The sequence below is a fragment of the Centropristis striata genome, chromosome 9 (assembly GCF_030273125.1).
Source record: "Centropristis striata isolate RG_2023a ecotype Rhode Island chromosome 9, C.striata_1.0, whole genome shotgun sequence".
Classification (NCBI taxonomy): Eukaryota; Metazoa; Chordata; class Actinopteri; order Perciformes; family Serranidae; genus Centropristis; species Centropristis striata.
The window spans coordinates 26,560,679-26,572,081 of record NC_081525.1 but is presented as its reverse complement, the minus strand read 5'-3'; the positions used below and the strand labels follow the sequence as shown (position 1 = coordinate 26,572,081).

The 11,403-nt window shown below is 47.3% G+C and overlaps 1 long non-coding RNA gene across 1 annotated transcript; it reads left to right on the top strand.

Moving 5' to 3' along the window:
• The first annotated feature begins 531 nt into the window (after positions 1–531).
• LOC131978182 (uncharacterized) lies at positions 532–5,077 on the top strand. Its single transcript, XR_009394940.1, has 5 exons — positions 532–822; positions 2,242–2,268; positions 3,150–3,233; positions 3,687–4,133; positions 4,286–5,077. It is a non-coding gene; the product is annotated as an uncharacterized LOC131978182 (long non-coding RNA).
• The last annotated feature ends 6,326 nt before the right edge of the window (positions 5,078–11,403 follow it).

The following is an 11,403-nucleotide window of genomic DNA, read 5'->3' as shown; positions in this document are numbered from 1 at the left end:
CGCCACCTAAAATCTTGCCTAGGGCGCCAGATTGGTTAGGGCCGGGCCTGTATACAGTCTATGTGCATGACAAGTTTGAGGCAGATTGGACAATGTATGGTCAAGTTATAAGTTCTCATGTTTTATGAAAAAACGCCATGTCTGTTGAGTTAGAGCAGTATGGCGTCATATTTGAGTCAAAAGCAGCGAGAGCGATAACACATCTGCACGCGCATTTATTTCGTGTCACGCGCGCATATTTCAACTGCCGCGCGCACTTCTTTGATCTTCGCGCACATATTCAGCAACTGAGTGAAGCAGATTCCCCCCCCCCGTGCTCGCTCGCGGTGGAGCTCTGCAAGCGCGGAGCGAGGACATTTTACACATTGGGGGCGGGGCCAAGGCTGACCCCGGGCCTCTTATGATTGGTCCTTTTCCAGCCCTCCACGTGGGTGCCTTTTCAGTTTACTGCTGACAGCTGGTAGCGGCGGCATCATCTAAAGAACAACAACGGTTGTTTGATGAACATTGGAAGACTTTCTGATCAGAGACTGGAGCGGTGGTCCGGAGAGAGAAGGATGTGGAGCCGGAGCTCGTCTGGGGGGCGGAGCGGGTCGGCAGCACCTGGTGTCGGTGTGTCCTGAGTCTGTCTGCTGTCAGGAGGCTGACCTGGACCATGCCATGCGTGGTGAAGCATGTTTAACAAATGTTCGCACACTTGTGTGCCGCGGAACAGCGGCTGGGAATCACTGGATTGGAGCACAGTTATGGGGCGAATCTGTTTTGGCTTGATGTAAATCCTGTCCGCTGGCTGGACTCGGCCTCTCTGGCTTTTCGTCTGAGGTAAGAAGACATGTTTTTATTTGCTGTATATTTCGCTAGCATACTACCTTTACAATTGTGCCTTATAATGTCAGCATTTTCATATTTGAACTTTTAAAATACTGTCGAAAATTTTGTGAAATGTAGTTGCAAGTTATTTGAGTTTTTTTTGGACGATGTTTGTCATTTTATTTTGCTAATTTATTCGCGGCTACTGGTCTTAGGTCTGAGCTAGCGCTCTCTAGCGAGCTAGCTTTAGCATCATGTCGAAGCAATTTAGAAATGGTCCGTCGAGGCAGAATATCTTCACAGTTACTCCATGTTACAGTTACCATGATGCTAACTGTTATAACAGTAGATGTGTCTGGTGTTAGCAAACACTATTGATTCTAAGAGTACATTGCATGGTTTGACTGATTTGATCCTACTGACAGACAGCCTATAATGCATTGTGAGTTGATAATCTAGGCCACAAAAGTTTATGATTGCTGTGTGTTATGTCTTGTGTCTATCTGGGAAGGGGTCATTATGCTAATAATAATATAATAATGCTAAAAAATTGCTAGCTTATGCTATTTTCCTTGATTAATGTTGTCCAAATGCCATTTTTAATGTAGGGTTTGTGTATAATGTTGGCCTGACTAATTTTTGTTTAACTGTGATATACAGCTAATTCTATGTGGATTTTGATGGTAGCTTCTTGATAATGTAGTCCTGTTTTTTGTGAGCATGTTTTGGTATTCTTATGTAATAAGGTGTAATAGTAATACCAATGTCATACTCATCAATGGCTAAATTTGAACATTCGGTGTATTTGGATAATATTAAACTGAAACTCATGTCACTTGGTAATGAGAGGTTAAAAAGAAAAGATAATCATGGGGATATACATTTAACCATGGAGTCAGGGCTGTAAAAATGTACTGTAATGATGAACTGGTAGTTTACTTCACCATTTAAAATGTACATTGTGTCAATGTCAATGTTACTCACTACTGTTAGCAGACTATTACCAAAACTATTACCATTTCTTTTTTCCAATTTGTCATGTCAACTGGTACCTGAAGTATGTGTTCCTGTGACTAATATTAATGTACTCTGTGTGTGTGTGTGTGTGTGTGTGTGTGTGTGTGTGTGTGTGTGGCCTCAAGTGGTGCTGCTCTTTTCTTCTGATATTAATACTGCAGTACTATTTTGATAATAGAGGTTATTATGTAATAAGGTGTATTTGTAATACCAGAGACATAGCCATTAATGGCTTAAATTTAGTATAGGGTGCATTTGGGTACTATTACACTGAATGCTTTTGAAAGTATTCGCCACTATTATCAGATTATTACCTACCTATTACCATGGTGTTACCGAGCTGTGGTGTCAATATCAACCTATCCATTCATATTCATCTTCTTACAAGCTTTAATCCTGTTTTTCACCTCACAGATTTACAGCTTGACCATTTATTTACTGGTGAGTGTTTGTCAAAGACTGTTATTAACATAAACTACTTTCATAAATTAAGCATTATTATTTTTTTAACCCTTGTGTGGTCCTCCTGTCGACTATATACCCATGGTCCTCAGGGGTCAAAAAGGATCCCATGACACAAGACTGTTTTTAGGACATGTAGAAAAAAAATATTACTAACTTTTTTTTTTTTAATCATTTTATCATTTAAGGCAACTCATGTCCCAGAAATTGATTGATTGATATATCATTTTCATAATTTTTTCTTTATTATTGGTCAATTTTAGTCAAATATTCAAAATTAGGCCTCCATTTCAAGAGAGAAAAAAGTTAAAAAAAAAAACCCTGGATACTTTTTTCAATAGTAATAGTGGAAAAAAATGATTCTTGATTGGAATGCACAGAGTAGGTCATGTCAACTTTTAGTGAAACTTATGTTTTGATATTTGTATATTTGAATAAAATTGACCAATAATAATGAAAAAAAAAATGAAAATGAAATATGATTTTTTTTTTTTTTTACCTTAAAAGGTGAAAAAAAAGTTGGTAATATTTTTTTTCTACATTTCCTAAAAACCAGTCTAATGTCATGAGGTCCTTTTTGACCCCTGAGGACCATGGGTGCTATAAAAATGTATAAAACACGTAAAAAATGTATGAAGAAAGTTAAAATGTATATTATCTATAAAGGATGCAGAGGGGCACATATGCTGACATTTTTGCTATGTTTCTAGAGGTGCTATATGTGTATTTAATCCAAATTATTATATTCAGCTTCATACTGATTTTTATGAATAAGTGATACATTAATTCAGTTATTTAAAACATTAATAACACATTATTGTTACATTGCTGCAATGCTCATGGTTGTCATCCTGTTCTAGATAAACACTACTTCACCTAAGAGACTTGAGTATCCAGTTCTTCATTGACCTTCAGCATTCAGTTGTTTGTCTTCACCTTTTCAGGTAAGAAATTTAAAAAAATGCTTCTGTAATGTTGAGAAACACTGAAATTATTATTTATAAAGAACTTTCAACCACTGTTCTGTGATGTAATGTATAGTGATATACAAATATATTTGAAGGAACGGTGTATTTGGGATAATCAATATTATTAGTATTATTCGTGTATTTATTTATTTTTAAATCAGAGAATGGGGGGAAAATAGATTATTAGTACAAAAACTAGTAACTAGTAAAAAAAATTGGTAACAATAATGTTCATTCATTAATTGACGCTTGGTCAAACTCTCATCTAATTAAGTATTGCTGTCTCATTAACATGTTGTATTTATTTATTTTGTAGGCTAAAACCAGAGAAGCCATCACCATGTTGTTGTTTGTTGTCATTATGCAGATTTTTCAGCATGTGGTCCTCAATATATAGTATAGAAGTCACTGCATTTTCTGATTTTCCAGGTTTCCTGTGTCCAGCATCTTCAAGACAGACTAAGCTAACTTTTCATATTTTTTGCACATTTATATTTAGGTTAGGTTAGGAATAGGTTAGGTTTATAGTAGAGTATTTAGTTTGTATAGTTTAGCTTTTTATGCTGGTCTAGGGACAGTTAAGTTAGCAAATTAATTTAGTTCAGATCAGATACAATTGCATATTATTGTTACAATTGTGTTATTTTGTGAGTTATTGTTGTACAGGCTATTGTATATTGCAGAACCAAGTGAAACGAGGAAGACCACTGCTTCCAAGATTCCGCTCAGAAAGTGCGTTGGACAAGTCTCGACCTTGCAGATCCTGCCCCACTTAGCCCAACCACTTCCGACCATGGGGTACCTCAAAGACCTCCGTCAACCAGCCGGTTGTGGATGATGGATAACGCACCCACAACTCCTTCTCCAGTCTACAAGGTATGGGTTTGTTTTTTTCCCCATCACAGTGGACACAGACATGGCCTGATAATACAATCTGCTGTCTTAACTACTTCCTTTGAATAATAAAATATTAATTCACAATTGAGTATTTATAATGTATGAATACATTTGGTATTGTGTGTCATCAGGTTCTGAAAATACAGACACCCCCACAGTCCAAGAACAGCTGGATGACCTCTGGACCCACTTGCCCCCGTTCACCAGTTGAAAAGATAAGCTTTTTAAAAAATTCTTTAATTGTTAATTCTGGACAAAGTGATACACAAAACATTGTCTGTATTCCATTTCAACAAACACAAACATGAAATGTATATTTAAATACATGACTTAATGCAAGTCAATCATACTAAACATCATCTTTTTTTTTTTTTTAAACCAACCATTGCACACATCTCCATCCAAGGAGAGGTTACATCTTGATGGTAACTTTTTAGATTAACAAAACTTTTGTGATATTTGTAATTGTTGTTGCTGGGGAGGGGGCGGAAAGGGTAAGTCTAAACATTGCATGCAAGAGACCAACACAAGCATCTCAGGGGAAAGCTATCTGTATACATAACTATCAACCTACTTGGTTGCTTCAAAATTTTACGATAGTTTTGCAAATCCTGACCCAGAGAGAACCACATCAAACAAACAAAAAAAGCAATGGTAGATTTTCAAGGCCTTTCGATGACATTAACATTATTTTCAATGACATTCATTTTGCAATTAACATTAGTTTTATCTTCTAAAACATAACTATAATGACATTCAAATGTAGATTACCACAATCACAATAATAAACTTCAAGTCTCATTGGATAAAATGAAAAATTATTGACAGTCCTGAAATGATGGGTTAAATATCCCTGATAAGCCCGCATTAATAATATATTAATTTCAGGTGAAATATTAATTTTTTTACTTTAAATTCTAATCTCATTTAAAGAAACTGATACTATATAGTATTTTTCATATGAAATGATGTAAATTGTTCACATGGTCTCTCAGCAAGAGTCACCGGTTCACATGGTCTCTCAGCAACACAGTCGCCGGTTCGCATGGTCTCGGTGGCAGTCTCCGGTTTGCATGGTCTCAGTAGCAGTCGCAGGTTCGCATAGTCTCAGTGGCAGTCGCACGTTCGCATGGTCTCGGTGGAAGTCGCCGGTTCGCATGGTCTCGGTGGCAGTCGCCGGTTCGCATGGTCTCAGTAGCAGTCGCAGGTTTGCATGGTCTCAGTGGCAGTTGCCGGTTCGCATGGTCTTAGCGGCAGAGTTACTGGTTGGCATGGTCTAAGAGGCAGAGTTACTGGTTCACATGGTCTCAGCGACAAAGTTACTGGTTCACATGGTCTCAGCGGCAGAGTTACTGGTTCACATGGTGTCAGCGACAGAGTCACCGGTTCACATGGTCTCTCAGCGACACAGTCGCCGGTTCGCATGGTCTCGGTGGCAGTCGCCGGTTCGCATGGTCTCGGTGGCAGTCGCCGGTTCGCATGGTCTCAGTAGCAGTCGCCGGTTCGCATGGTCTCAGTGGCAGTCGCCGGTTCGCATGGTCTTAGCGGCAGAGTTACTGGTTCGCATGGTCTCAGAGGCAGAGTTACTGGTTCACATGGTCTCAGCGACAAAGTTACTGCTTCACATGGTCTCAGCGGCAGAGTTACTGGTTCACATGGTCTCAGCGACAGAGTCACCGGTTCACATGGTCTCTCAGCGACACAGTCGCCGGTTCGCATGGTCTCGGTGGCAGTCACCGGTTCGCATGGTCTCAGTAGCAGTCGCAGGTTCGCATGGTCTCAGTGGCAGTCGCCGGTTCGCATGGTCTAAGAGGCAGAGTTACTGGTTCACATGGTCTCAGAGACAAAGTTACTGCTTCACATGGTCTCAGCTGCAGAGTTACTGCTTCACATGGTCTCAGCGACAGAGTCACCGGTTCACATGGTCTCTCAGCAACACAGTCGCCGGTTCGCATGGTCTCGGTGGCAGTCGCCGGTTCGCATGGTCTCAGTAGCAGTCGCAGGTTCGCATGGTCTCAGTGGCAGTCACCGGTTCGCATGGTCTTAGCGGCAGAGTTACTGGTTTGCATGGTCTAAGAGGCAGAGTTACTGGTTCACATGGTCTCAGCGACAAAGTTACTGGTTCACATGGTCTCAGCGGCAGAGTTACTGGTTCACATGGTCTCAGCGACAGAGTCACCGGTTCACATGGTCTCTCAGCGACACAGTCGCCGGTTCGCATGGTCTCGGTGGCAGTCGCCGGTTCGCATGGTCTCAGTAGCAGTCGCAGGTTCGCATGGTCTCAGTGGCAGTCGCCCGTTCGCATGGTCTTAGCGGCAGAGTTACTGGTTCGCATGGTCTCAGAGGCAGAGTTACTGGTTCACATGGTCTCAGCGACAAAGTTACTGCTTCACATGGTCTCAGCGGCAGAGTTACTGGTTCACATGGTCGATCAGCGACACAGTCGCCGGTTCGCATGGTCGCGGTGGCAGTCGCTGGTTCGCATGGTCTCAGTAGCAGTCGCAGGTTCGCATGGTCTCAGTGGCAGTCGCCGGTTCGCATGGTCTTAGCGGCAGAGTTACTGGTTCATATGGTCTAAGAGGCAGAGTTACTGGTTCACATGGTCTCAGCGACAAAGTTACTGGTTCACATGGTCTCAGCGGCAGAGTTACTGGTTCACATGGTCTCAGCGACAGAGTCACCGGTTCACATGGTCTCTCAGCGACACAGTCGCCGGTTCGCATGGTCTCGGTGGCAGTCGCCGGTTCGCATGGTCTCAGTAGCAGTCGCAGGTTCGCATGGTCTCAGTGGCAGTCGCCGGTTCGCATGGTCTTAGCGGCAGAGTTACTGGTTCGCATGGTCTCGTAGGCAGAGTTACTGGTTCACATGGTCTCGGCAACAAAGTTACTGGTTCACATGGTCTCAGCGGCAGAGTTACTGGTTCACATGGTCTCAGCGACAGAGTCACCGGTTCACATGGTCTCTCAGCGACACAGTCGCCGGTTCGCATGGTCTCGGTGGCAGTCACCGGTTCGCATGGTCTCAGTAGCAGTCGCAGGTTCGCATGGTCTCACTGGCAGTCGCCGATTCGCATGGTCTTAGCGGCAGAGTTACTGGTTCGCATGGTCTCAGCGACAAAAGTTACTGCTTCACATGGTCTCAGCGGCAGAGTTACTGCTTCACATGGTCTCAGCGACAGAGTCACCGGTTCACATGGTCTCTCAGTGACACAGTCACCGGTTCGCATGGTCTCGGTGGCAGTCGCCGGTTCGCATGGTCTCAGTAGCAGTCGCAGGTTCGCATGGTCTCAGTGACAGTCGCCGGTTCGCATGGTCTTAGCGGCAGAGTTACTGGTTCGCATGGTCTCGTAGGCAGAGTTACTGGTTCACATGGTCTCAGCGACAAAGTTACTGCTTCACATGGTCTCAGCGGCAGAGTTACTGGTTCACATGGTGTCAGCGACAGAGTCACCGGTTCACATGGTCTCTCAGCGACACAGTCGCCGGTTCGCATGGTCTCGGTGGCAGTCGCCGGTTCGCATGGTCTCAGTAGCAGTCGCAGGTTCGCATGGTCTCAGTGGCAGTCGCCGGTTCGCATGGTCTTAGCGGCAGAGTTACTGGTTCGCATGGTCTAAGAGGCAGAGTTACTGGTTCACATGGTCTCAGCGACAAAGTTACTGCTTCACATGGTCTCAGCGGCAGAGTTACTGCTTCACATGGTCTCAGCGACAGAGTCACCGGTTCACATGGTCTCTCAGCGACACAGTCGCCGGTTCGCATGGTCTCGGTGGCAGTCGCTGGTTCGCATGGTCTCAGTAGCAGTCGCAGGTTCGCATGGTCTCAGTGGCAGTCGCCGGTTCGCATGGTCTTAGCGGCAGAGTTACTGGTTCGCATGGTCTCAGAGGCAGAGTTACTGGTTCACATGGTCTCAGCGACAAAGTTACTGCTTCACATGGTCTCAGCGGCAGAGTTACTGGTTCACATGGTCTCAGCGACAGAGTCACCGGTTCACATGGTCTCTCAGCGACACAGTCGCCGGTTCGCATGGTCTCGGTGGCAGTCGCCGGTTCGCATGGTCTCAGTAGCAGTCGCAGGTTCGCATGGTCTCAGTGGCAGTCGCCGGTTCGCATGGTCTTAGCGGCAGAGTTACTGGTTCGCATGGTCTCAGAGGCAGAGTTACTGGTTCACATGGTCTCAGCGACAAAGTTACTGCTTCACATGGTCTCAGCGGCAGAGTTACTGGTTCACATGGTCTCAGCGACAGAGTCACCGGTTCACATGGTCTCTCAGCGACACAGTCGCCGGTTCGCATGGTCTCGGTGGCAGTCGCCGGTTCGCATGGTCTCAGTAGCAGTCGCAGGTTCGCATGGTCTCAGTGGCAGTCGCCGGTTCGCATGGTCTTAGCGGCAGAGTTACTGGTTCGCATGGTCTCGTAGGCAGAGTTACTGGTTCACATGGTCTCAGCGACAAAGTTACTGCTTCACATGGTCTCAGCGGCAGAGTTACTGGTTCACATGGTGTCAGCGACAGAGTCACCGGTTCACATGGTCTCTCAGCGACACAGTCGCCGGTTCGCATGGTCTCGGTGGCAGTCGCCGGTTCGCATGGTCTCAGTAGCAGTCGCAGGTTCGCATGGTCTCAGTGGCAGTCGCCGGTTCGCATGGTCTTAGCGGCAGAGTTACTGGTTCGCATGGTCTAAGAGGCAGAGTTACTGGTTCACATGGTCTCAGCGACAAAGTTACTGCTTCACATGGTCTCAGCGGCAGAGTTACTGCTTCACATGGTCTCAGCGACAGAGTCACCGGTTCACATGGTCTCTCAGCGACACAGTCGCCGGTTCGCATGGTCTCGGTGGCAGTCGCTGGTTCGCATGGTCTCAGTAGCAGTCGCAGGTTCGCATGGTCTCAGTGGCAGTCGCCGGTTCGCATGGTCTTAGCGGCAGAGTTACTGGTTCGCATGGTCTCAGAGGCAGAGTTACTGGTTCACATGGTCTCAGCGACAAAGTTACTGCTTCACATGGTCTCAGCGGCAGAGTTACTGGTTCACATGGTCTCAGCGACAGAGTCACCGGTTCACATGGTCTCTCAGCGACACAGTCGCCGGTTCGCATGGTCTCGGTGGCAGTCGCCGGTTCGCATGGTCTCAGTAGCAGTCGCAGGTTCGCATGGTCTCAGTGGCAGTCGCCGGTTCGCATGGTCTTAGCGGCAGAGTTACTGGTTCGCATGGTCTCAGAGGCAGAGTTACTGGTTCACATGGTCTCAGCGACAAAGTTACTGCTTCACATGGTCTCAGCGGCAGAGTTACTGGTTCACATGGTCTCAGCGACAGAGTCACCGGTTCACATGGTCTCTCAGCGACACAGTCGCCGGTTCGCATGGTCTCGGTGGCAGTCGCCGGTTCGCATGGTCTCAGTAGCAGTCGCAGGTTCGCATGGTCTCAGTGGCAGTCGCCGGTTCGCATGGTCTTACCGGCAGAGTTACTGGTTCGCATGGTCTCGTAGGCAGAGTTACTGGTTCACATGGTCTCAGCGACAAAGTTACTGCTTCACATGGTCTCAGCGGCAGAGTTACTGGTTCACATGGTGTCAGCGACAGAGTCACCGGTTCACATGGTCTCTCAGCGACACAGTCGCCGGTTCGCATGGTCTCGGTGGCAGTCGCCGGTTCGCATGGTCTCAGTAGCAGTCGCAGGTTCGCATGGTCTCAGTGGCAGTCGCCGGTTCGCATGGTCTTAGCGGCAGAGTTACTGGTTCGCATGGTCTCAGAGGCAGAGTTACTGGTTCACATGGTCTCAGCGACAAAGTTACTGCTTCACATGGTCTCAGCGGCAGAGTTACTGGTTCACATGGTCTCAGCGACAGAGTCACCGGTTCACATGGTCTCTCAGCGACACAGTCGCCGGTTCGCATGGTCTCGGTGGCAGTCGCCGGTTCGCATGGTCTCAGTAGCAGTCGCAGGTTCGCATGGTCTCAGTGGCAGTCGCCGGTTCGCATGGTCTTAGCGGCAGAGTTACTGGTTCGCATGGTCTCGTAGGCAGAGTTACTGGTTCACATGGTCTCAGCGACAAAGTTACTGGTTCACATGGTCTCAGCGGCAGAGTTACTGGTTCACATGGTGTCAGCGACAGAGTCACCGGTTCACATGGTCTCTCAGCGACACAGTCGCCGGTTCGCATGGTCTCGGTGGCAGTCGCCGGTTCGCATGGTCTCAGTAGCAGTCGCAGGTTCGCATGGTCTCAGTGGCAGTCGCCGGTTCGCATGGTCTTAGCGGCAGAGTTACTGGTTCGCATGGTCTCAGAGGCAGAGTTACTGGTTCACATGGTCTCAGCGACAAAGTTACTGCTTCACATGGTCTCAGCGGCAGAGTTACTGGTTCACATGGTCTCAGCGACAGAGTCACCGGTTCACATGGTCTCTCAGCGACACAGTCGCCGGTTCGCATGGTCTCGGTGGCAGTCGCCGGTTCGCATGGTCTCAGTAGCAGTCGCAGGTTCGCATGGTCTCAGTGGCAGTCGCCGGTTCGCATGGTCTTAGCGGCAGAGTTACTGGTTCGCATGGTCTCAGAGGCAGAGTTACTGGTTCACATGGTCTCAGCGACAAAGTTACTGCTTCACATGGTCTCAGCGGCAGAGTTACTGGTTCACATGGTCTCAGCGACAGAGTCACCGGTTCACATGGTCTCTCAGCGACACAGTCGCCGGTTCGCATGGTCTCGGTGGCAGTCGCCGGTTCGCATGGTCTCAGTAGCAGTCGCAGGTTCGCATGGTCTCAGTGGCAGTCGCCGGTTCGCATGGTCTTAGCGGCAGAGTTACTGGTTCACATGGTCTCGTAGGCAGAGTTACTGGTTCACATGGTCTCAGCGACAAAGTTACTGGTTCACATGGTCTCAGCGACAGAGTTACTGGTTCACATGGTGTCAGCGACAGAGTCACCGGTTCACATGGTCTCTCAGCGACACAGTCGCCGGTTCGCATGGTCTCGGTGGCAGTCGCCGGTTCGCATGGTCTCAGTAGCAGTCGCAGGTTCGCATGGTCTCAGTGGCAGTCGCCGGTTCGCATGGTCTTAGCGGCAGAGTTACTGGTTCGCATGGTCTCGTAGGCAGAGTTACTGGTTCACATGGTCTCAGCGACAAAGTTACTGCTTCACATGGTCTCAGCGGCAGAGTTACTGGTTCACATGGTGTCAGCGACAGAGTCACCGGTTCACATGGTCTCTCAGCGACACAGTCGCCGGTTCGCATGGTCTCGGTGGCAGTCACCGGTTCGCATGGTCT